Source organism: Scyliorhinus torazame, chromosome 20 (genome assembly GCF_047496885.1).
Source record: "Scyliorhinus torazame isolate Kashiwa2021f chromosome 20, sScyTor2.1, whole genome shotgun sequence".
In the NCBI taxonomy this organism is placed as follows: Eukaryota; Metazoa; Chordata; class Chondrichthyes; order Carcharhiniformes; family Scyliorhinidae; genus Scyliorhinus; species Scyliorhinus torazame.
Window position 1 is genome coordinate 139,564,731 of NC_092726.1, and position 27,564 is coordinate 139,592,294.

Consider the following 27,564-nt stretch of genomic DNA (forward strand, 5'->3'; position numbering starts at 1 on the left):
TAGCACTGTCAGTGCTCCCCCACACAGCCAGCACTGTCAGTGCTCCCACCACACCGCCGGATCTGTCAGTGCTCCCGCCCACACAGCCAGCACTGTCAGAGCTCCCGCCACACAGCCAGCACTTTCAATGCTCCCACCACACAGCCAGCACTGTCAGTGCACCCACCACACAGCCAGCACTGCCACTGCTCCACCCACACACCCAGCACTGCCAGTGCTCCACCCACACAGACAGCACTGTCAGTGCTCCCACCACATATCCAGCACTGTCAGTGCTCCCACCACACAGCCAGCACTGTCAGTGCTCCCCCACACGGCCAGTACTCTCAGTGCTCCCACCACACAGCCAGAACTGTCAGTGCACCCGCGACACAGCCAGCACTGTCAGAGCTCCCTCACACAGCCAGCACTGTCAGTGCGCCACCCACACAGCCAGCACTATCAGTGCTCCCCCATACACAGCCAGCACTGTCTGTGCTCCCCCACACAGCCAGCACTTTCAGTGCTCCCCACACAGCCAGCACTGTCAGTGCTCCCCACACAGCCAGCACTATCAGTGCTCCCCCACAGAGCCAGAACTGTCAGTGCTCCCCCACACAGCTAGCACTATCAGTGCTCCCCCACACAGCCAGCACTGTCAGTGCTCCCACCACACCGCCGGCTCTGTCAGTGCTCCCGCCCACACAGCCAGCACTGTCAGTGCACCCGCCACACAGCCAGCACTGTCAGTGCTCCCCCACACAGCCAGCACGGTCAGTGCTCTCCCACACAGCCAGCACTGTCAATGCTCGCACCACACAGCCAACACTGTCAGTGCTCACACCACACAGCCAGCACTGTCAGTGCTCCCCCTCACAGCTAGCATTGTCAGTGCTCCCCCACATAGCCAGCACTGTCAGTGCCCCCACCACACAGACGGCACTGTCAGTGCATCCACCACACTGCCAGCCCTGTCAGTGCTCCCCCCACACATCCAGCACTGTCAGTGCTGCCCCCACACAGCCAGCACTGTCCGTGCTCCCACCACATAGCCAGCACTGTCAGTGCTCCCACCACACAGCCAGCAATGTCAGTGCTCCCCCACACAGCCAGCACTGTCAGTGCTCCCACCACACAGCCAGCACTGTCAGTGCACCCACACACAGCCAGCACTGTCAGTGCTCCCCACACAGCCAGCACTGTCAGTGCTCTCCCACACAGCCAGCACTGTCAGTGCTCCCACCACACAGCCAGCACTGTCAGTGCACCCACCACACAGCCAGCACTGTCAGTGCTCTCCACACAGCCAGCACTGTCAGTGCTCTCCCACACAGCCAGCTCTGTCAGTGCTCCCACCACACAGCCAGCACTGTCAGTGCTCCCACCACACAGCCAGCACTGTCAGTGCTTCCCCCAAACACAGCCAGCACTGCCAGTGCTCCCCCCACACAGCCAGCACTGTCCTTGCTCCCACCACACAGACAGCACTGTCAGTGCTCCCACCACTCAGCCAGCACTATCAGTACCCCCACCACACAGCCAGCACTGTCAGTGCACCCACCACACAACCAGCAGTGCCACTGCTCCCCCACACACCCTGCACTGCCAGTGCTCCACCCACACAGACAACACTGTCAGTGCTCCCCCATACACAGCCAGCACTGTCTGTGCCCTCCCACACAACCAGCACTGTCAGTGCCCCCCACACAGCCAGCACTGTCAGTGCTCCCCCACACAGCCAGCACTGTCAGTGCTCTCCCACACAGCCAGCACTATCAGTGCTCCCCCACAGAGCCAGCACTGTCAGTGCTCCCACACACAGCTAGCACTGTCAGTGCTCCCCCACACAGCCAGCACTGTCAGTGCTCCCACCACACAGCCGGCTCTGTCAGTGCTCCCGCCCACACAGCCAGCACTGCCACTGCTCCCCCCACACACCCAGCACTGCCAGTGCTCCACCCACACAGACAGCACTGTCAGTGCTCCCACCACATATCCAGCACTGTCAGTGCTCCCACCACACAGCCAGCACTGTCAGTGCTCCCCCCACACGGCCAGCACTGTCAGTGCTCCCACCACACAGCCAGAACTGTCAGTGCACCCGCGACACAGCCAGCACTGTCAGAGCTCCCCCACACAGCCAGCACTGTCAGTGCGCCACCCAAACAGCCAGCACTATCAGTGCTCCCCCATACACAGCCAGCACTGTCTGTGCTCCCCCACACAGCCAGCACTGTCAGTGCTCCCCACACAGCCAGCACTGTCAGTGCTCCCCCACACAGCCAGCACTGTCAGTGCTCTCCCACACAGCCAGCAGTCAGTGCTCCCCACACAGCCTGCACTGTCAGTGCTCCACCCTCACAGCCAGCACTGTCAGTGCTCCCACCACACAGCCAGCACTGTCAGTGCTCCCCCCACACAGCCAGCACTGTCAGTGCTCCCCACACAGCCAGCACTATCAGTGCTCCCCCACAGAGCCAGCACTGTCAGTGCTCCCCACACAGCTAGCACTGTCAGTGCTCCCCCACACAGCCAGCACTGTCAGTGCTCCCACCACACCGCCGGCTCTGTCAGTGCTCCCGCCCACACAGCCAGCACTGTATTAGCTCCCGCCACACAGCCAGCACTTTCAATGCTCCCACCACACAGCCAGCACTGTCAGTGCACCCACCACACAGACAACACTGTCAGTGCTCCCCCCACACAGCCAGCACTGCCAGTGCTCTCCCACACAGCCAGCACTGCCAATGCTCGCACCACACAGCCAACACTGTCAGTGCTCACACCACACAGCCAGCACTGTCAGTGCTTCCCCTCACAGCTAGCATTGTCAGTGCTCCCCCACACAGCCAGCACTGTCAGTGCCCCCACCACACAGACATCTCTGTCAGTGCACCCACCACACTGCCAGCCCTGTCAGTGCTCCCAGCACACAGCCAGCACTGTCAGTGCACCCACGCACAGCCAGCACTGTCAGTGCTCCCCACACAGCCAGCACTGTCAGTACTCTCCCACACAGCCAGCACTATCAGTGCTCCCACCACACAGCCAGCACTGTCAGTGCTTCCCCCAAACACAGCCAGCACTGTCAGTGCTCCCACCACACAGCCAGCACTGTCAGTGCACCCACCACACAGCCAGCACTGTCAGTGCTCTCCACACAGCCAGCACTGTCAGTGCTCTCCCACACAGCCAGCTCTGTCAGTGCTCCCACCACACAGCCAGCACTGTCAGTGCTCCCACCACACAGCCAGCACTGTCAGTGCTTCCCCCAAACACAGCCAGTACTGCCAGTGCTCCCCCCACACAGCCAGCACTGTCCTTGCTTCCACCACACAGACAGCACTGTCAGTGCTCCCACCACACAGCCAGCACTGTTAGTGCTCCCTCCACACAGCCAGCACTGCCAGTGCTCCCCCACACAGCCAGCACTATCAGTACCCCCACCACACAGCCAGCACTGTCAGTGCACCCACCACACAACCAGCACTGCCACTGCTCCCCCACACACCCTGCACTGCCAGTGCTCCACCCACACAGACAGCACTGTCAGTGCTCCCCCATACACAGCCAGCACTGTCTATGCTCCCCCACACAGCCAGCACTGTCAGTGCCCCCCACACAGCCAGCACTGTCAGTGCTCCCCCACACAGCCAGCACTGTCAGTGCTCTCCCACACAGCCAGCACTATCAGTGCTCCCCCACAGAGCCAGCACTGTCAGTGCTCCCACACACAGCTAGCACTGTCAGTGCTCCCCCACACAGCCAGCACTGTCAGTGCTCCCACCACACAGCCGGCTCTGTCAGTGCTCCCGCCAACACAGCCAGCACTGTCAGAGCTCCCGCCACACAGCCAGCACTTTCAATGCTCCCACCACACAGCCAGCACTGTCAGTGCACCCACCACACAGCCAGCACTGCCACTGCTCCCCCCACACACCCAGCACTGCCAGTGCTCCACCCACACAGACAGCACTGTCAGTGCTCCCACCACATATCCAGCACTGTCAGTGCTCCCACCACACAGCCAGCTCTGTCAGTGCTCCCCCCACACGGCCAGCACTGTCAGTGCTCCCACCACACAGCCAGAACTGTCAGTGCACCCGCGACACAGCCAGCACTGTCAGAGCTCCCCCACACAGCCAGCACTGTCAGTGCGCCACCCAAACAGCCAGCACTATCAGTGCTCCCCCATACACAGCCAGCACTGTCTGTGCTCCACCACACAGCCAGCACTGTCAGTGCTCCCCACACAGCCAGCATTGTCAGTGCTCCCCCACACAGCCAGCACTGTCAGTGCTCTCCCACACAGCCAGCAGTCAGTGCTCCCCACACAGCCTGCACTGTCAGTGCTCCACCCTCACAGCCAGCACTGTCAGTGCTACCACCACACAGCCAGCACTGTCAGTGCTCCCCCCCACACAGCCAGCACTGTCAGTGCTCCCCACACAGCCAGCACTATCAGTGCTCCCCCACAGAGCCAGCACTGTCAGTGCTCCCCACACAGCTAGCAGTGTCAGTGCTCCCCCACACAGCCAGCACTGTCAGTGCTCCCACCACACCGCCGGCTCTGTCAGTGCTCCCGCCCACACAGCCAGCACTGTCAGAGCTCCCGCCACACAGCCAGCACTTTCAATGCTCCCACCACACAGCCAGCACTGTCAGTGCACCCACCACACAGACAGCACTGTCAGTGCTCCCCCACACAGCCAGCACTGTCAGTGCTCTCCCACACAACCAGCACTGTCAATGCTCCCACCACACAGCCAACACTGTCAGTGCTCACACCACACAGCCAGCACTGTCAGTGCTTCCCCTCACAGCTAGCATTGTCAGTGCTCCCCCACACAGCCAGCACTGTCAGTGCCCCCACCACACAGACAGCACTGTCAGTGCACCCACCACACTGCCAGCCCTGTCAGTGCTCCCAGCACACATCCAGCACTGTCAGTGCTGCCCCCACACAGCCAGCACTGTCCGTGCTCCCACCACATAGCCAGCACTGTCAGTGCTCCCACCACACAGCCAGCAATATCAGTGCTCCCCCACACAGCCAGCACTGTCAGTGCTCCCACCACACAGCCAGCACTGTCAGTGCACCCACACACAGCCAGCACTGTCAGTGCTCCCCACACAGCCAGCACTGTCAGTGCTCTCCCACACAGCCAGCACTGTCAGTGCTCCCACCACACAGCCAGCACTGTCAGTGCTTCCCCCAAACACAGCCAGCACTGTCAGTGCTCCCCCCACACAGCCAGCACTGTCCGTGCTCCCCCCACACAGCCAGCACTGTCCGTGCTCCCACCACACAGCCAGCACTGTCAGTGCTCCCACGACACAGCCAGAACTGTCAGTGCTCCCTCCACACAGCCAGCACTGTCAGTGCTCCCCCCACATAGCCAGCACTGCCAGTGCTGCCCCCACACAGCCACACTGACAGTGCTGGCTGTGTGGTGGGGGCACTGACAGCGCTGGCTGTGTGGGGGGGGGGATCACTGACAGTGCTAGCTGTGTGGGGGAGCACTGACAGTGCTGGCTGTGTGGTGGTAGCACTGACAGTGTTGGCTGTGTGGTGCGAGCATTGACAGTGCTGGCTGTGTGGGAGAGCACTGACAGTGCTGTCTGTGTGGTGGGTGCACTGACAGTGCTGGCGATGTGGTGGGAGCAAAGAAAGTGCTGGCTGTGTGGCGGGAGCTCTGACAGTGCTGGCTGTGTGGGCGGGAGCACTGACAGAGCCGGCTGTGTAGTGGGAGCACTGACAGTGCTGGCTGTGTGGGGGAGCACTGACAGGGCTAGCTGTGTGGGGGAGCACTGACAGTACTGGTTCTTTGGGGAGCACTGATAATGCTGGCAGTGTGGGGAGCACTGACAGTGCTGGCTGTGTGGGGGGGGGGGGGCACTGGCAGTGCTGGCTGTGTGGTGGGAGCACTGACAGTGCTGGCTGTGAGGGTGGAGCATTGACAGTGCAGGCTGTGTGGGGAGCACTGACTGTTGGCTGAGTGGGAGAGCACTGACAGTGCTGGCTGTGTGTGGGGCGGAGCACTGACAGTGCTGGCTGTGTGGGGAGCACTAACAGTGCTGGCTGTGTGGGGGAGCACAGACAGTGCTGGCTGTGTGTGGGGGGAGCACTGATAGTGCTGGCTGTGTGGGTGGCGCACTGACAGTGCTGGCTGTGTGGGCGGGAGCACTGACAGAGCCGGCTGTGTGGTGGGAGCACTGACAGTGCTGGCTGTGTGGGGGAGCACTGACAGTGCTAGCTGTGTGGGGGAGCACTGACAGTTCTGGCTCTGTGGGGGAGCACTGATAGTGCTGGCTGTGTGGGGAGCACTGTCAGTGCTCCCCCACACAGCCAGCACTGTCAGTGCTCCCACCACACCGCCGGCTCTGTCAGTGCTCCCGCCCACACAGCCAGCACTGTCAGTGCACCCGCCACACAGCCAGCACTGTCAGTGCTCCCCCACACAGCCAGCACGGTCAGTGCTCTCCCACACAGCCAGCACTGTCAATGCTCGCACCACACAGCCAACACTGTCAGTGCTCACACCACACAGCCAGCACTGTCAGTGCTCCCCCTCACAGCTAGCATTGTCAGTGCTCCCCCACATAGCCAGCACTGTCAGTGCCCCCACCACACAGACGGCACTGTCAGTGCATCCACCACACTGCCAGCCCTGTCAGTGCTCCCCCACACATCCAGCACTGTCAGTGCTGCCCCCACACAGCCAGCACTGTCCGTGCTCCCACCACATAGCCAGCACTGTCAGTGCTCCCACCACACAGCCAGCACTGTCAGTGCACCCACACACAGCCAGCACTGTCAGTGCTCCCCACACAGCCAGCACTGTCAGTGCTCTCCCACACAGCCAGCACTGTCAGTGCTCCCACCACACAGCCAGCACTGTCAGTGCACCCACCACACAGCCAGCACTGTCAGTGCTCTCCACACAGCCAGCACTGTCAGTGCTCTCCCACACAGCCAGCTCTGTCAGTGCTCCCACCACACAGCCAGCACTGTCAGTGCTCCCACCACACAGCGAGCACGGTCAGTGCTTCCCCCAAACACAGCCAGCACTGCCAGTGCTCCCCCCACACAGCCAGCACTGTCCTTGCTCCCACCACACAGACAGCACTGTCAGTGCTCCCACCACTCAGCCAGCACTATCAGTACCCCCACCACACAGCCAGCACTGTCAGTGCACCCACCACACAACCAGCAGTGCCACTGCTCCCCCACACACCCTGCACTGCCAGTGCTCCACCCACACAGACAACACTGTCAGTGCTCCCCCATACACAGCCAGCACTGTCTGTGCCCTCCCACACAACCAGCACTGTCAGTGCCCCCCACACAGCCAGCACTGTCAGTGCTCCCCCACACAGCCAGCACTGTCAGTGCTCTCCCACACAGCCAGCACTATCAGTGCTCCCCCACAGAGCCAGCACTGTCAGTGCTCCCACACACAGCTAGCACTGTCAGTGCTCCCCCACACAGCCAGCACTGTCAGTGCTCCCACCACACAGCCGGCTCTGTCATTGCTCCCGCCCACACAGCCAGCACTGACAGAGCTCCCGCCACACAGCCAGCACTTTCAATGCTCCCACCACACAGCCAGCACTGACAGTGCACCCACCACACAGCCAGCACTGCCACTGCTCCCCCCACCCACCCAGCACTGCCAGTGCTCCACCCACACAGACAGCACTGACAGTGCTCCCACCACATATCCAGCACTGTCAGTACTCCCACCACACAGCCAGCACTGTCAGTGCTCCCCCCACACGGCCAGCACTGTCAGTGCTCCCACCACACAGCCAGAACTGTCAGTGCACCCGCGACACAGCCAGCACTGTCAGAGCTCCCCCACACAGCCAGCACTGTCAGTGCGCCACCCAAACAGCCAGCACTATCAGTGCTCCCCCATACACAGCCAGCACTGCCTGTGCTCCCCCACACAGCCAGCACTGTCAGTGCTCCCCACACAGCCAGCACTGTCAGTGCTCCCCCACACAGCCAGCACTGTCAGTGCTCTCCCACACAGCCAGCAGTCAGTGCTCCCCACACAGCCTGCACTGTCAGTGCTCCACCCTCACAGCCAGCACTGTCAGTGCTCCCCACACAGCTAGCACTGTCAGTGCTCCCCCACACAGCCAGCACTGTCAGTGCTCCCACCACACCGCCGGCTCTGTCAGTGCTCCCGCCCACACAGCCAGCACTGTCAGAGCTCCCGCCACACAGCCAGCACTTTCAATGCTCCCACCACACAGCCAGCACTGTCAGTGAACCCACCACACAGACAACAATGTCATTGCTCCCCCCACACAGCCAGCACTGTCAGTGCTCTCCCACACAGCCAGCACTGCCAATGCTCGCACCACACAGCCAACACTGTCAGTGCTCACACCACACAGCCAGCACTGTCAGTGCTTCCCCTCACAGCTAGCATTGTCAGTGCTCCCCCACACAGCCAGCACTGTCAGTGCCCCCACCACACAGACATCACTGTCAGTGCACCCACCACACTGCCAGCCCTGTCAGTGCTCCCAGCACACAGCCAGCACTGTCAGTGCACCCACGCACAGCCAGCACTGTCAGTGCTCCCCACACAGCCAGCACTGTCAGTACTCTCCCACACAGCCAGCACTGTCAGTGCTCCCACCACACAGCCAGCACTGTCAGTGCTTCCCCCAAACACAGCCAGCACTGTCAGTGCTCCCACCACACAGCCAGCACTGTCAGTGCACCCACCACACAGCCAGCACTGTCAGTGCTCTCCACACAGCCAGCACTGTCAGTGCTCTCCCACACAGCCAGCTCTGTCAGTGCTCCCACCACACAGCCAGCACTGTCAGTGCTCCCACCACACAGCCAGCACTGTCAGTGCTTCCCCCAAACACAGCCAGCACTGCCAGTGCTCCCCCCACACAGCCAGCACTGTCCTTGCTTCCACCACACAGACAGCACTGTCAGTGCTCCCACCACACAGCCAGCACTGTCAGTGCTCCCTCCACACAGCCAGCACTGTCAGTGCTCCCCCACACAGCCAGCACTATCAGTACCCCCACCACACAGCCAGCACTGTCAGTGCACCCACCACACAACCAGCACTGCCACTGCTCCCCCACACACCCTGCACTGCCAGTGCTCCACCCACACAGACAGCACTGTCAGTGCTCCCCCATACACAGCCAGCACTGTCTGTGCTCCCCCACACAGCCAGCACTGTCAGTGCCCCCCACACAGCCAGCACTGTCAGTGCTCCCCCACGCAGCCAGCACTGTCAGTGCTCTCCCACACAGCCAGCACTATCAGTGCTCCCCCACAGAGCCAGCACTGTCAGTGCTCCCACACACAGCTAGCACTGTCAGTGCTCCCCCACACAACCAGCACTGTCAGTGCTCCCACCACACAGCCGGCTCTGTCAGTGCTCCCGCCCACACAGCCAGCACTGTCAGAGCTCCCGCCACACAGCCAGCACTTTCAATGCTCCCACCACACAGCCAGCACTGTCAGTGCACCCACCACACAGCCAGCACTGCCACTGCTCCCCCCACACACCCAGCACTGCCAGTGCTCCACCCACACAGACAGCACTGTCAGTGCTCCCACCACATATCCAGCACTGTCAGTGCTCCCACCACACAGCCAGCACTGTCAGTGCTCCCCCCACACGGCCAGCACTGTCAGTGCTCCCACCACACAGCCAGAACTGTCAGTGCACCCGCGACACAGCCAGCACTGTCAGAGCTCCCCCACACAGCCAGCACTGTCAGTGCGCCACCCAAACAGCCAGCACTATCAGTGCTCCCCCATACACAGCCAGCACTGTCTGTGCTCCCCCACACAGCCAGCACTGTCAGTGCTCCCCACACAGCCAGCATTGTCAGTGCTCCCCCACGCAGCCAGCACTGTCAGTGCTCTCCCACACAGCCAGCAGTCAGTGCTCCCCACACAGCCTGCACTGTCAGTGCTCCACCCTCACAGCCAGCACTGTCAGTGCTCCCACCACACAGCCAGCACTGTCAATGCACCCCCCACACAGCCAGCACTGTCAGTGCTCCCCACACAGCCAGCACTATCAGTGCTCCCCCAAAGAGCCAGCACTGTCAGTGCTCCCCACACAGCTAGCACTGTCAGTGCTCCCCCACACAGCCAGCACTGTCAGTGCTCCCACCACACCGCCGGCTCTGTCAGTGCTCCCGCCCACACAGCCAGCACTGTCAGAGCTCCCGCCACACAGCCAGCACTTTCAATGCTCCCACCACACAGCCAGCACTGTCAGTGCACCCACCACACAGACAGCACTGTCAGTGCTCCCCCCACACAGCCAGCACTGTCAGTGCTCTCCCACACAACCAGCACTGTCAATGCTCGCACCACACAGCCAACACTGTCAGTGCTCACACCACACAGCCAGCACTGTCAGTGCTTCCCCTCACAGCTAGCATTGTCAGTGCTCCCCCACACAGCCAGCACTGTCAGTGCCCCCACCACACAGACAGCACTGTCAGTGCACCCACCACACTGCCAGCCCTGTCAGTGCTCCCAGCACACATCCAGCACTGTCAGTGCTGCCCCCACACAGCCAGCACTGTCCGTGCTCCCACCACATAGCCAGCACTGTCAGTGCTCCCACCACACAGCCAGCAATATCAGTGCTCCCCCACACAGCCAGCACTGTCAGTGCTCCCACCACACAGCCAGCACTGTCAGTGCACCCACACACAGCCAGCACTGTCAGTGCTCCCCACACTGCCAGCACTGTCAGTGCTCTCCCACACAGCCAGCACTGTCAGTGCTCCCACCACACAGCCAGCACTGTCAGTGCTTCCCCCAAACACAGCCAGCACTGTCAGTGCTCCCCCCACACAGCCAGCACTGTCCGTGCTCCCCCCACACAGCCAGCACTGTCCGTGCTCCCACCACACAGCCAGCACTGTCAGTGCTCCCACGATACAGCAAGAACTGTCAGTGCTCCCTCCACACAGCCAGCACTGTCAGTGCTCCCCCCACATAGCCAGCACTGCCAGTGCTGCCCCCACACAGCCACACTGACAGTGCTGGCTGTGTGGTGGGGGCACTGACAGCGCTGGCTGTGTGTGGGGGGCGGGAGCACTGACAGTGCTAGCTGTGTGGGGGAGCACTGACAGTGCTGGCTGTGTGGTGGTAGCACTGACAGTGTTGGCTGTGTGGTGCGAGCATTGACAGTGCTGGCTGTGTGGGAGAGCACTGACAGTGCTGTCTGTGTGGTGGCTGTACTGACAGTGCTGGCGATGTGGTGGGAGCAAAGAAAGTGCTGGCTGTGTGGCGGGAGCTCTGACAGTGCTGGCTGTGTGGGCGGGAGCACTGACAGAGCCGGCTGTGTGGTGGGAGCACTGACAGTGCAGGCTGTGTGGGGGAGCACTGACAGTGCTAGCTGTGTGGGGGGGCACTGGCAGTGCTGGTTCTTTGGGGGAGCACTGATAGTGCTGGCAGTGTGGGGAGCACTGACAGTGCTGGCTGTGTGGGGGGTGCACTGGCAGTGCTGGCTGTGTGGTGGGAGCACTGACAGTGCTGGCTGTGAGGGTGGAGCATTGACAGTGCAGGCTGTGTGGGGAGCACTGACTGTTGGCTGTGTGGGAGAGCACTGACAGTGCTGGCTGTGTGTGGGGCGGAGCACTGACAGTGCTGGCTGTGTGGGGAGCACTAACAGTGCTGGCTGTGTGGGGGAGCACAGACAGTGCTGGCTGTGTGTGGGGGGAGCACTGATAGTGCTGGCTGTGTGGGTGGCGCACTGACAGTGCTGGCTGTGTGGGCGGGAGCACTGACAGAGCCGGCTGTGTGGTGGGAGCACTGACAGAGCCGGCTGTGTGGGGGAGCACTGACAGTGCTGGCTCTGTGGGGGAGCACTGATAGTGCTGGCTGTGTGGGGAGCACTGACAGTGCTGGCTGTGTGGGGGAGCACTGACAGTGCTGGCTGTGGAGTGGGAGCACTGACAGTGCTGGCTGTGAGGGTGGAGCACTGATAGTGCTGGCTGTGTGGGGAGCACTGACTGCTGGCTGTGTGGGAGAGCACTGAGAGTGCTGGCTGTGTGTGGGGCGGAGCACTGACAGTGCTGGCTGTGTGGGGAGCACTGACAGTGTTGGCTGTGTGGGGGAGCACAGACAGTGCTGGCTGTGTGTTTGTGGAGCACTGATAGTGCTGGCTATGTGGGTGGCGCACTGACAGTGCTGGCAGTGTGGGGGAGCTCTGACAGTGCTGGCTGTGTGTCAGTGCTCCCAGCACATATCTACCACTGTCAGTGCTCCCACCCACACGGCGGTTGGCAGTGTGGTGGGTGTGTGGTGGGAGCAATGAAAGTGCTGGCTGTGTGGCGGGAGCTCTGACAGTGCTGGCTGTGTGTGGGGGGGGGAGCACTGACAGAGCCGGCTTTTTGGTGGGAGCACTGACAGTGCTAGCTGTGTGAGGGAGCACTGACAGTGCTGGCTCTGTGGGGGAGCACTGAAACTGCTGGCTTTGTGGGGAGTACTGACAGTGCTGGCTGTGTGGGTGGAGCACTGACAGTGCTGGCTGTGTGGTGGGAGCACTGACAGTGCTGGCTGTGAGGGTGGAGCACTGGCAGTGCTAGCTGTGTGGCGGGAGCACTGACAGTGCTGGCTGTGTGGTGGGAGCACTGACAGTGTTGGCTGTGTGGTGCGAGCATTGACAATGCTGGCTGTGTGGGAGAGCACTGACAGTGCTGGCTGTGTGGGAGTGCACTGACAGTGCTGGCTGTGTGGTGGGTGCACTGACAGTGCTGGCTGTGTGGTGGGAGCAATGAAAGTGCTGGCTGTGTGGCGGGAGCTCTGACAGTGCTAGCTGTGTGGGCGGGAGCACTGACAGAGCCGGCTGTGTAGTTGGAGCACTGACAGTGCTGGCTGTGTGGGGAAGCACTGACAGTGCTGGCTGTGTGTGGGGCGGAGCACTGACAGCACTGTCAGTGCTCCCAGCACATATCCAGCACTGTCAGTGCTCCCACCACACAGCCAGCACTGTCAGTGCTCCCCCACACGGCCAGCACTGTCAGAGCTCCCCCACACTGTCAGTGCGCCACCCACACAGCCAGCACTATCAGTGCTCCCCCCACACACAGCCAGCACTGGCTGTGCTCCCCCACACAGCCAGCACTGTCAGTGCTCCGCCCCACTCACAGCCAGAACTGTCAGTGCTCCCACCACACAGCCAGCACTGTCAGTGCTCCCTCCACACAGCCAGCACTGTCAGTGCTCCCCCACACAGCCCGCACTATCAATACCCCAACCACACAGTCAGCACTGTCAGTGCACCCACCACACAGCCAGCACTGCCCGTGCTCCCCCACACACCCAGCACTGCGAGTGCTGACCCCACACAGCCAGCACTGTCAGTGCTCCCACCACATATCCAGCACTGTCAGTGCTCCCACCACACAGCCAGCACTGTCAGTGCTCCCCCCACACGGCCAGCACTGTCAGTGCTCCCACCACACAGCCAGCACTGTCAGTGCGCCACCCACACAGCCAGCATGTCAGTGCTCCCACCACACAGCCAGCACTGTCAGTGCTCCCCCCACACAGCCAGCACTGTCAGTGCTTCCCCACACAGCCCGCACTGTCAGTGGTCCCACCACACAACTAGCATTGTCAGTGCTCCCACCACACAGCCAGCACTGTCAGTGCTCCCCACGCCCCAGACCCAGCTCCTGATTGGCTGATAGGCTGTCAGTCAGCGGCTGTAGCTGCTGATTGGCTGAGAGACTGTCAGTCAGCGCCAGGAGTTACTGATTGGCTGAAATGCTGCCAGTCAGAGACTAGAACTGCTGATTTGCTGACAGGCTGTCGGTCAGCGGCTGGAGCTCCTGATTTGCTGAGAGGCTGTCAGTCAGCGGCTGGAGCTGCTGATTGGATGAGAGGCTGTTAGTCAGCGCCAGGAGCTACTGATTGGCTGAGAGACTGTCAGTCAGCGGCTGTAGTTGCTGATTGGCTGAGAGACTTTCAGTCAGCGCGAGGAGCTACTGATTGGCTGAAATGCTGCCAGTCAGAGATTAGAACTGCTGATTTGCTGAGAGGCTGTCGGTCAGCGGCTGGAGCTCCTGATTGGCTGAGAGACTGTCTGTCAGCGGCTGGAGCTCCTGATTGGCTGAGAGACTGTCAGTCAGCGGCTGGAGCTCCTGATTGGCTGAAAGACTGCCAGTCAGCGGCTGGAGCTCCTGGTTGGCTGAGAGGCTGTCAGTCAGCGGTTGGAGCTCCTGATTGGCTGAGAGGCTGTTAGTCAGCGGTTGGGGCTCCTGATTGGCTGAAAGGCTGTCAGTCCGTTTTATTTTCTCATTAATTTAATAATTGATGTAACCGGATATTTCACCGCGACCTTGATCTGCTCCCTGAACCTGGACTGAGTCACCACATAAATAAATGTGTTTGTGCAGCAATTTAAATCCTGCAGCATACTTCCGACTTGTTGTAAATTATATTGAGGGAATGTGAGGTAAACTAATCCTCCCACATCGTTATAGAAAAATTTAATAACAGACACGGTCCAGAGGAGGATGAAAGCTCCGGAGATGCTGAAGAGTAAAATCATTGACTTCCTTCTGCTCTCCATCTCTGGGTCGGTGCGATTGTCTACCGGACTCTGAGCCCTCAGTGCCTTCCGGACACGACTGGTGAGTAAAATGTGTCTGACTGTCAGAGCGTTGGTCAACAGGATTGAGAAGAACGGCATCAATGGTGTTAAAACCTGAGAAAACCAGTTATACCCACCCCATCCCGGGTCAGTCCAAAAGCTGCTCTTTGTGACGCAGAACCACTGGACATTGTCGATTATACCCCAAGGTTCGAATATAAAGTACCGGGGGATGTTTTTCACACAGAGCAGGAGGCCGCTTGTGGACAGAACCACAGCCGCAGTTTTCCCGGTGCAATATTTAGTTTTCAGTTTCTGGCAGCAAATGGCCACAAATCGATCAAAGGAGAAAGTGAGGGTGAACCAGACAGAACAGTCAGTGGCTGCAGCCTGCAGGACAGCGTTAACACGACACACAGGGGTGATGTACAGGAAACTCCGGGGGAAATAATACACATTGATCATGGTCAGTATGATACGAGTGATAGTAAACAGCAGATCCGCCGTTGCCATGGCCACCAGGTAGCGAGTGGTGCAGGTAGAGAGGCCACACTTCCCCCGACACAGAATCACAATTCCCAGTATATTAACTGTCAGAGAGAGAAAGGAGAGACGCGGGAAATTACTGGGTAATGAATCTCCCTCTCTGAATCAGGACATAATTTCAGCATCAATATAATGGACAGTGGGTGGGTGGGGGTGTTGGGAGAGGAGTGGGCAGAGAGATTAACATTGCAGAGAGGGGAGTAGGAAATGTAACTCCAGTGTTAAGATGGATTCCCCATCTTAACACTGGAGTTACATTTCCTACTCCCCTGTCAGTTTGATGGCAGTGGTAGGAAAATGTTTATAATTCAGAGACCTTTGGGAGAGGTTACATTTCTCATTTAGTCTGATTTACAGGATTCACTCAGGCCGGCCAGGTTTCCCAATCCGGATACAAACATACCAGAGATTGTCATCCCAGCTCAATTATTGGACCACACCCCGGATTGGACCGTTCCCTGGACTGGATTTCTGATGGGGTTGGACCCCACTCCTGGTTTATTTGAATACTCCACGATCAATGGGAAAAATAAAACAAACGCAGGACCTTCCCACTTCATAATCATGGGAGGAATAGAAATATAGCATGTACAGTGCAAAAGGAGGCCATTCGGCCCATCGAGTCTGCACCGGCCCTTGGAAAGAGAAAACCAGTTCAGCCCACCCCATCCCCATAACCCAGTGACCCCATCTAAATTGTTTGGAAACTAAACACAATTTATCATGGCCAATCCACCTAACCTGCACATCTTTGGACTGTGGGAGGAAACCGGAGCACCCGGAGGAAAGCCACGCAGACACGTGGAGAACATGCAGACTCCGCACAGACAGTGACCCAAGCCGGGAATCGAACCTGGGATCCTGGAGCTTTGAATCAACTGTGCTTACCACTGTGCTACCGTGCCGCACAGCCTGTCCAGAGTACAGTGTGTCCAGTCTCCAGAGCATCCCGAGGGATCATCCCTCCCAGATTTAGTCATTCGTACAGCACCCGCTCCCAGGAATCCCCCATTGCCATATCTCGAACATCCCAACATCACTGTTCCCAGGAATCCATCCTCTCCCTGTTTGGAAAGAATCCCTGCCAAGCTTTTCTCAGGAATATTCCTGCTCCGGCATGGGACATTCCCCAGGGTTCACTTGGCCGGAATAGACTCTCTCCAGATTCGGACTCATTGCATTCGACAAAAAAGTAGGAACATCCCAAAACTAGGGCGTTAAGATGGAGGAGAAAATTCCCAGACTAAAGTTGTTTAAATTAAAGTTATGTCCTGCGGGACCTAACATCCGAATTCGACGATGAGATGTTGCTCCTCCAGCTTGCGTTGGGCTTCACTGCATTCTTGCAGCAGGCCAAGGACAGACATGTGGGCCTGAGAGCAAGATGCTGAGTTAACATGGCCACAACATGAAGGCTGGGGCCATGCTGTGGGCTGAGTGAAGGTGTCCCACAAAGCAGTCTCCCAGTCTGCGTTTAGTCTCCCCATTGTAGAGGAGACGGTATTGGCAGCAGCGAATACAGGAGAACAAATTGAAGGCACAGAAGTGAAATGCTGCTTCCCCAGAAAGGAGAGTTTGCTGCTGAGAACCGGGAGACGGGAGGAGGTAAAGGGACAGTTGTTGCACCGTCTCTGATTGCAGGGGAAGGTGCTGGGGGAAGGGAAAGGGGTGTGGGGTGTGAGGGGGAAGTGGACAAGGGGGACGGAGCGGTACCTGAGGAATGCAGAAATTGAGGGGGGCGGTTGGAGAGAGGTGAAGATGTGTTTGGTGGTGACATCATGCTGGAGTTGGCAGAAATGGAGGAGGATTTTCCTTTCAATGGGAAGGCTGATGGTGTGGAAAGTGAGGAGAGGGACCCTATCATGTTTCCGGGAGGGAGGGGGCGGTGTGAGGACAGAGGTGTGAGAAGTGAATTGATCACGATTGAGAGGCCTGTTAACAAAGGAAGGTGGTGGGGACGGCAAGGTTAAGGAAAAGACAGACATGCCAGGGGGGCTATTTTCGAAGACGCCAGCATGAGAACAGAGGCGATGGATGGGGAGAAAGTGGGTGAATGAGATGCAGTCTTTACAGGGAGCAGGGTATGAGGATCTGTACACAATCCTCGTGTTGGGGAACGGAGGTGCAGAGGGATTGGACATCCATTGTGAAGATTAGGCGGTTAGGGCCAGGGAAATGGACCTCGTTTATATGACATACGACACCAGAGGAATCAGGATCCATAAAATCCCCACAGTGCAGAAGGAGGCCATTCGGCCCATTAAGTCTGTACCAAACCTCTTGTACAAACCTCTGAAAGAGAACCTCAACCAAGCTCACCCCCACCCCCCATCTCATTAACACCTTAATCAAACCGACACATCTTTTTGGACACTGCGGGCTAATTTAGCATGGTCAATCCACCTAATCTGGACTATGGGAGGTAACCGGAGCACCCGGAGGAAACCCACACATCCAGGGAGAAAAAGTGCAGTCTCCACACAGACAGTCACCCAAGGTAGGAATTGATCCGGGGACCCTGCTGCTGTGAGGCAGCCGTGCAAACCACTGTGTCACAGTGCCACCACTGTCTTTGGGAAGGGGCAGAACAGGGTAAAGCGGATGGAATCAAGATCGGATGAAATGATCTTGGTGGGGCTGGAACAGGCCGAAATAATGGGTGCACTGGGACTTTCCTGTTTGTGGACTTTGGGAAGGAGGTAGAAGCGGGAGGTTGATGCAGGACGTGTGGGGTTGTGGCACTATAGTGTCCGAGGGAGTGGACAGAAGGTATCCAGAGTCAAAGAGGTCAGTGAAAGTCCTGGAAACAATATCATGATGTTTGGTGGTGTGCTGCTGGCCCAGGGGGAGGTACCAGGCTGTGCCTGAGAGCTGACGGTCAGCCTCTGTGAGGAAGAGGTCAGGACACCAGACAATAATTGTTGTCATTCATCTCAAGAGGCTTGGAATATAAAAGCAGGGATGTACTTCTGAAGCTTTATGAAGTATTAGTTAGGCCCCATTTAGAATACTGTGAGCAATTTTGGGCCCCACACCTCAGGAAGGACATACTGGCACTGGAGCGGGTCCAGCGGAGATTCACACCGATGATCCCAGGAATGGTAGGCCTAACATACGATGAACGTCTGAGGATCCTGGGATTATATTCATTGGAGTTTAGGAGCTTGAGGGGAAATCTAATAGAAACTTACAAGATAATGAATGGCTTAGATAGGGTGGATGTAGGGAAGTTGTTTCCATTAGCAGGGGAGACGAGGACCCGGGGGCACAGCCTTAGAATAAAAGGGAGTCACTTTAGAACAGAGATGAGGAGAAATTTCTTCAGCCAGAGAGTGGTGGGTCTGTGGAATTCATTGCCACAGAAGGCGGTGGAGGCCGGGACGTTGAGTGTCTTGAAGACAGAAGTTGATAAATTCTTGATTTCTCGAGGAATTAAGGGCTATGGAGAGAGCGCGGGTAAATGGAGTTGAAATCAGCCATGATTGAATGGTGGAGTGGACTCGATGGGCCGAATGGCCTTACTTCCGCTCCTATGTGTTCTGGTCTTATGGTAAAATAACGGTACCACCCTTGTGAGCAGCTTAGATCACCAGGTCAGGGTTGGATATTATAGAGAGGATTGGAGCAAGTTTAGAGTGAGTCAGGATAGAGTTGGTGAGAGGCAAAGAGAAATTGAGACGGTCGACGTCGCACTGACAGATCTCAATGAAAAGATCAAGAGCTGATAGGAGGCCAGAAGGTGGGGACCAGGTAGAGGGAGATTACTGGAGGCGGATGGCTTTCAACAACAAATATTTATAAAGTAGGCAGTGAGAATCAGCAGCGACAATATTATCTATTCACTGATCACCATCAGAATAATTACCAAAGAATTGAAAAGCAGAAGTCGGTCTCTGTTATTAGAACATATAACATAGAACAATACAGCGCAGTACAGGCCCTTCGGCCCACGTTGTTGCACCGAAACAAAAGCCATCTAACCTACACTATGCCATTATCATCCATATGTTTATCCAATAAACGTTTAAATGCCCTCAATGTTGGCGAGTTCACTACTGTAGCAGGAAGGGCATTCCACGGCCTCACTACTCTTTGCGTAAAGAACCTACCTCTGACCTCTGTCCTATATCTATTACCCCTCAGTTTAAAGTTATGTCCCCTCGTGCCAGCCATTTCCATCCGCGGGAGAAGGCTCTCACTGTCCACCTTATCCAGCCCCCTGATCATTTTGTATGCCTCTATTAAGTCTCCTCTTAACCTTCTTCTCTCCAACGAAAACAACCTCAAGTCCATCAGCCTTTCCTCAAAAGATTTTGCCTCCATACCAGGCAACATCCTGGTAAATCTCCTCTGCACCCGCTCTAAAGCCTCCACGTCCTTCCGATAATGCGGTGACCAGAACTGTACCCAATACTCCAAATGCGGCCGTACCAGAGTTCTGTACAGCTGCAACATGACCTCCTGACTCCGGAACTCAATCCCTCTACCAAGAAAGGCCAACACTCCATAGGCCTTCTTCACAACCCTATCAACCTGGGTGGCAACTTTCAGGGATCTATGTACATGGACACCTAGATCCCTCTGCTCAGCCACACTTTCAAGAACTTTACCATTAGCCAAATATTCCGCATTCCTGTTATTCCTTCCAAAGTGAATCACCTCACACTTCTCTACATTAAACTCCATTTGCCACCTCTCAGCACAGCTCTGCAGCTTATCTATATCCCTCTGTAACCCGCTGCATCCTTCCACACTATCGACAACACCATCGACTTTAGTATCGTCTGCAAATTTACTCACCCACCCTTCTGCGCCTTCTTCTAGGTCATTGATAAAAATGACAAACAGCAACGGCTCCAGAACAGATCCTTGTGGTGCTCCACTTATGACTGTACTCCATTCTGAACATTTCCCATCAACCACCACCCTCTGTCTTCTTTCAGCTAGCCAATTTCTGATCCACATCTCTAAATCACCCTCAATCCCCATCCTCCGTATTTTCTGCAATAGCCTACCGTGGGGAACCTTATCAAACGCTTTGCTGAAATCCATATACACCACATCAACTGCTCTACCCTCATCTACCTGTTCAGTCACCTTCTCAAAGAACTCAATAAGGTTTGTGAGGCATGACCTACCCTTCACAAAGCCATGCTGACTATCCCTGATCATATTATTCCTATCTAGATGATTATAAATCTTGTCTCTTATAATCCCCTCCAAGACTTTACCCACTACAGACGTGAGGCTCGCCGGTCTATAGTTGCCGGGGTTGTCTCTGCTCCCCTTTTTGAACAAAGGGACCACATTTGCTGTCCTCCAGTCCTCTGGCACTATTCCTGTAGTCAATGATGACATAAAAATCAAAGCCAAAGGTCCAGCAATCTCTTCCCTGGCCTCCCAGAGAATCTTAGGATAAATACCATCAGGTCCCGGGGACTTATCTATTTTCAGCCTGTCCAGAATTGCCAACACCTCTTCCCTACGTATCTCAATGCCATCTATTCTATTAGCCTGGGGCTCAGCATTCTCCTCCACAACATTATCTTTTTCCTGAGTGAATACTGACGAAAAATATTCATTTAGTATCTCGCATATCTCTTCAGACTCCACACACAATTTCCCATCCCTGTCCTTGACTGGTCCTACTCTTTCCCTAGTCATTCGCTTATTCCTGACATACCTATAGAAAGCTTTTGGGTTTTCCTTGATCCTTCCTGCCAAATACTTCTCATGTCCCCTCCTTGCTCGTCTTAGCTCTCTCTTTAGATCTTTCTTCGATACCTTGTAACTATCCATCGCCCCAACTGAAACTTCACACCTCATCTTCACATAGGCCTCCTTCTTCCTGTTAACAAGAAATTCCACTTCCTTGGTAAACCACGGTTCCCTCGCTCGACGCCTTCCTCCCTGCCTGACCGGTACATACTTATCAAGAACGCGCCGTAGCTGATCCTTGAACATGCCCCACTTATCCAGTGTGACCAACACTTGCAGCCTACTTCTCCACCTTATCCCCCCCAAGTCACGTCTAATGGCATCATAATTGCCCTTTCCTCAGCTATAACTCTTGCCCTGCGGTGTATACTTATCCCTTTTCATCATTAACGTAAACGTCACCGAATTGACGTTATTCTTGACTTTAGAACAGAATATAATCAAATCTTCCAGTCACAATGTCAACAGTTGGAAAAATGGAATTAGAAGCATGAGTTAAAATAAATCCAGGAACACAGAGTATACTAAATAGTCGGCACCTATTCCAAAGTCAACATTATTCCTGACACATTTCATCCAATTATTTCAATAACTACCAGAAATAATATATCTGAGTAGTATGATAGATGTTAAACAATTGGATTTTCTAAAGGCCGCCAGTAAGATCCGACATAACAGACTGATGAGTAATCTCAGAGCCAGTGGAGTTAGGGGACACAGCAGCAGAATGGACACATGCTGGCGACACACACAGAAAACAGGGAGAGGAGTTAAAGGGATTTGGGCTGATTGGTGGAAGGTCGGAAGTGGTGTTCCACAATGATCAGCACTGGGATCACTCTCCTTCACCATTCCCATCAACAGTATGGGATCGGGAAGCAGAATGATAATTACACAATTTACAGACAAAATCAAATTGGGAGCGAGAGTGAATACAGAGGAAGAATACAACTAATTACAGGCACACATTCATCATTCATTATGAATTTGCAAAGTGGGTATTTCAATGGGACATTAATGTCCCGACAGATCAGTGTCCGCTGCTGCATTTTGTTCAGAAAAATACGTCCCCCAATCACTCCTTGGAAAACTAGTGTGTGAATGGACTGGACGGGTTTCTGGCTTCAGGTTAATAGATTCACAAATCGTGTGAAGCAGAAAGACTGTTTAAAAACACCCATAAACATTGATCAAAATTGTGAGTTCATTTGAGGATCAATATAAATGAGAAAATATCACAAAACCTATTGGAATGCTGCACTGCTGTGGGTTTTATGAAATATTAGAGTGTGGGTGATATCTGTTCCTGTTGGAGTAGGCAAAAAAAAACAGAGATAGAGACATTTCACATCATGCAATAAATATCAAACATGTTCAAAACACAGACAAACTCTTCCTGTTTTCAACCTATTCCAAAGTTAAAACACACAGAGAGAACTCCACAGAATGGAGCGGCCACTGCCCAATAAAATACAGCATTTCAAAACAGAACCAACTAATGTCAGTCCAGTTACTGACCCACACTTACTACAATTCCAGAGGACAGATAGTTCCAGTAATAGATATATAATTGGATCAGATATTCCAGTCTGGTGAGAGACCAACATTCAGTACAATTGTACACTGACAAATACTTCCAGTCATCCTTGTTCACTGCTGTCAGATATTCCACTCTGGTTAGTGATCCACCCTCAGTGTGATTACATTCTTACTCCGACTAAACCTTCCTTCAGCGAGATTGTCTTCACTAAGATCCAGTCTAACATTATACAAGAGTCCACTCAATATAACAACTTTATTGATCAGAGATCCCGTGAGTTACAAACAGGTTTATTGTTAGTTGATGGAATGGATTCAAACCATAGACATTATGAACGAGATTTGAATTAAGTGAATTATATCGTTGACCAGGTGTCTGTGTAACAGTGAGCCCGAGATCAGCGTTAAACATTTTCAGTCAGAGTTTAAAATAAGAGTGCCGCTCACACACAGATTTACACAACTTTAATGGTGACAGTCACTTACCAGGAACACCAACAATAGCCAGGATTGGGTAGAATACTTTCTCAGCAATATCAATTGGATAAAGCATTTTCACTGTGAAAAAATGTGTCCCTTCCTGCGATTGGCAATCTCTCTGTCTGAAACTCTGAGGTTATATATTCCACAAGCTTTTAATTAATACCCTGTGGAACCACCTCGGGGATATTGAGGTTGTGACATCGTTCAACTTATTTTTCAAAAATGTGAATAAACAGCTTACGATATTTGGTTCATTAAAAGCAATTTTTTTTAATGAGTGACCTCTTTGCAAACACTGGACTGTGTCGATCGCATTGTTCAGCTAATATTAACAGAAAGGATGCTGTCCAATCAGACGCCATCAGTCCCATCTCAACATCTCACATTGTTTCAGTGACATGCCTCACTCCACTGTGACCATTCAGTGATTCAGTTCCAATTGTCAGTGTGTTTCTCTGGGTGGTTCCACTGCTCCCTGGGGTATAGCTGCCTCTGTAACTGTGACCATTCAGTGATTCAGTTCCAATTGTCAGTGTATTTCTCTGGGTGGTTCCACTGTACTCTGGGGTGTAGCTGTCTCTGTAACTGTGACCATTCATTGATTCAGTTCCAATTGTCAGTGTGTTTCTCTGGGTGGCTCCACTGCACTCTGGGGTGTATCACCTCTGTAACTGACCATTCAGTGATTCAGTTCAAATTGGCAGTGTGTTTCTCTGGGTGGTTCCACTGCACTCTGGGGTGAAGCTGTCTCTGTAACTGTGGCCATTCAGTGATTCAGTTCCAATTGTCAGTGTGTTTCTCCGGGTGGTTCCACTGCACTCTGGGATGTAGCTGTCTCTGTAACTGTGTCCATTCAGTGATTCAGTTCCAATTGTTAGTGCGTTTCTCTGGGTGTTTCCACTGCACTCTGGGGTGCAGCTGTCTGTGTAACTGTGACCATTCAGTGATTCAGTTTCAATTGTCAGTGTGTTTCTCTGGGTGGATCCACTGCACTCTGGGGTGTAGCTGCTTCTGTAACTGTGACTAGCCCAGTGATTCAGTTCCACATGTCAGTGTGTTTCTCTGGGTGGTTCCACTGCACTCTGGGGTGTAATTGCCCCTGTAACTGTGACCATTCAGTGATTCAGTTCCAATTGTCAGTGTGTTTCTCTGGGTGGTTCCAATGCAATCTGGTGGGGGGGGGGGGGGGGGGGGTAGCTGTCTCTGTAACTGTGACCGTTCTGTGATTCAGTTCCAATTTTCCGTGTGTCTCTCTGGGAGTGTCCACTGCTATCTGGAGTGTAGCTGTCTCTGTAACTGTGACCATTCAGTGATTCAGTTACAATTGTCAGTGTGTTTCTCTGGGTGGTTCCACTGCACTCTGGGGTGTAGCTGCCCCTGTAACGGTGACCATTCAGTGATTCAGTTCCAATTGTCAGTGTGTTTCTCTGGGTGGTTCCACTGCACTCGGGGGGGTAGCTGTCTCTGTACTGTGACCATTCAGTGATTCAGTTCCAATTATCAGTGTGTTTCCCCGGGTGGGTCCACTGCACTCTGGGGTGTAGCTGCCTCTGTAACTGTGACCATTCAGTGATTCAGTTCCAATTGTCAGTGTGTTTCTCTGGGTGGTTCCACTGCGCTCTTGGGTGTAGCTGCCTCTGTAACTGTGACCAGTCAGTGAATCAGTTCCAATTTATAGTGTGTCTCTCTGGGAGTGTCCACTGCACTCTGGGGTGTAGCTGTCTCTGTAACTGTGACCATTCAGTGATTCAGTTCCAATTGTCAGTGTGTTTCTCTGGGTGGTTCCACTGCACTGGGGTGTAGCTGCCTCAGTAACTGTGTCCATTCAGTGATTCAGTTCCAATTGTCAGTGTGTTTCTCTGGCTGTTTCCACTGCACTCTGGTGTGTAGCTGTCTCTGTAACTGTGGCCATTCAGTGATTCAGTTCCAATTGTCAGTGTGTTTCACCGGGTGGGTGCACTGCACTCTGGGGTGTAGCTGTCTCTGGAACTGTGTCCATTCAGTGATTCAGTTCCAATTGTCAGTGTGTTTCTCCGGGTGGTTCCACTGCACTCTGGCGTGTAGCTGCCTCTGTAACTGTGAACATTCAGTGATTCAGTTCCAATTGTCAGTGTGTTTCTCTGGGTGTTTCCACTGCACTCTGGGGTGCAAATGTCTCTGTAACTGTGGCCATTCAGTGATTCAGTTGCAATTGTCAGTGTGTTTCTCCGGGTGGTTCCACTGCACTCTGGCGTGTAGCTGCCTCTGTAACTGTGTCCATTCAGTGATTCAGTTCCAATTGTCAGTGTGTTTCTCTGTGTGTTTCCACTGCACTCTGGGGTGCAGCTGTCTCTGTAACTGTGACCATTCAGTGATTCAGTTTAAATTGTCAGTGTGTTTGTCTGGGTGGATCCACGGGACTCTGGGGTGTAGCTGCCTCTGTAACCGTGACCATCCAGTGATTCAGTTCCAATTGTCAGTGTGTTTCTCTGGGTGGTTCCACTGCACTCTGGGGTGTAGTTGCCCCTGTAACTGTGACCATTTAGTGATTCAGTTCCAATTGTCAGTGTGTTTCTCTGGGTGGTTCCACTGCACTCTGGGGGGTAGCTGTCTCTGTAGCTGTGACCGTTCAGTGATTCAGTTCCAATTTTCCGTGTGTCTCTCTGGGAGTGTCCACTGCACTCTGGGGTGTAGCTGTCTCTGTAACTGTGACCATTCAGTGATTCAGTTCCAATTGTCAGTGTGTTCTCTGGGTGGTTCCACTGCGTTCTGGGGTGTAGCTGCCTCTGTAACTGTGTCCATTAAGTGATTCAGTTCCAATTGTCAGTGTGTTTCTCTGGGTGTTTCCAATGCACTCTGGGGTGCAGCTGTCTCTGTAACTGTGACCATTTAGTGATTCAGTTTCAATTGTCAGTGTGTTTCTCTGGGTGGTTCCACTGCACTCTGGGGTGTAGCTGCCTCTGTAACTGTGACCATCCAGTGATTCAGTTCCAAATGTCAGTGTGTTTCTCTGGGTGGTTCCACTGCACTCTGGGGTGTAGCTGTCTCTGTAACTGTGGCCATTCAGTGATTCAGTTCCAATTGTCAGTGTGTTTCTCCGGGTGGTTCCACTGCACTCTGTGGTGTAGCTGCCTCTGTAAGTGTGACCATCCAGTGATTCAGTTCCAATTGTCAGTGTGTTTCTCTGGGTGGTTCCACTGCACTCTGGGGGGTAGCTGTCTCTGTAACTGTGACCATTCAGTGATTCAGTTACAATTGTCAGTGTGTCTCTCTGGGTGGTTCCACTGCACTCTGGGATGTAGCTGCCTGTGTAACTGACAGTTTCTGGACAGTGAGACCACCATGATTAAGATGAGTCATCTGACCATGGAATACCCAGGGAGTATGCAATTCTTTCTGAAATCAATAACAGTGGAAATCCAGCATCATTGAGGAATCTCTGTTGGGAGGAAAGATCGGTGATATATCCGTGAACAAAAACAAAGGAGATGGCACTCACTGGACAATTAATCAAGACATCTGATGGTCAGCATAGACATGTTGGGCCGAAGGGCCTGTTTCTGTGATGTGTGACACTATATCTCTCTCTGTGGCTCTTTGTCCTTGTTTGGTATTCTGGGAAAGGTCTTTGCTCGTGACTAGCTTGCCGAACCTGGTATCACACATCTGCCCTAAGTCTCAATGTGTACTCTGGAAGAAGCTCCACAGAATGAACAACATCTTCCTGTTCCGCAATAACAGACTGGAGGGTATGAATGGTTACTGATGTTTCCGTGTAAGAAACCCCAAAGGTTCAACACCATCCTGTTGTTCCGCAGTAACAGCTTCAAGGGGCTGAATGTTCTTCACCTTTTCATGACGAGGATGTTCTTTGTTGATACTTGTGAGGTCTCAATTTTAATGTCCACTTAACAGCCCCGATATTGTCCAGATTCTCTTGTACACGGACACGGACTGCTTCAGTATCTGCGTCACAAACGGTACCGAACATTGTGCAGTCATCAGTGAACATCAACCCTTCTGTCCTTAGATATAAGGAAGATCATTTATGAAGAAACGGAAGATGGCTGCGCCGAGGATACCTCCTGAGGAACACATGGAGTTATGTCCTGGAGCTGAGATTATTAACCTCCAAGAGTCATAACCATCCTCCCTTCTAACAGGTATGACTCCAACCAGCAGAGGGTTTTCCTCATTCCCATTGATTCCAGTTTTGCTCGGGCTTCTTCATTCCACACTCGATCAAATGCTGCTATGATGTCACCTCCCTTCTACTTCATGTTCTGCGTGTTTGAACAAAGGCTGTGACGAGGTCAGTGGCCCTGGCACAACTGAAACTGAGCGTCTGTGAGCCGGTTACTGCTCAGTAAGTGCCGCTTCATTGCACAGCTGTTGAGCCGTTCCATCATATCGCTAATGATCGGCAGCAGACAGATGGGGCGGTAATTAACCAGTTGGGTCTGTGTGTGCGGCCGTTTCTGTTTGTATGTTTTTTTGATAACAGGTGTGTTTTGGTATGGGTGTTAATATGTATGTGTGAGTGTATGTGGTTGCACTTGTGAGTTTGCGTATGTGGGTGTGTGTGTGCAGCGGGGGGGGGGGGGTCGTGTGTGAATGTGTGTGGGTGGCTGTGAGGGTGTCCTGTGCATTTTTCTGTGTGTTTGTGGGTAAGTATGGCTGCTTGTCTCGTTCTCGGTTTGAG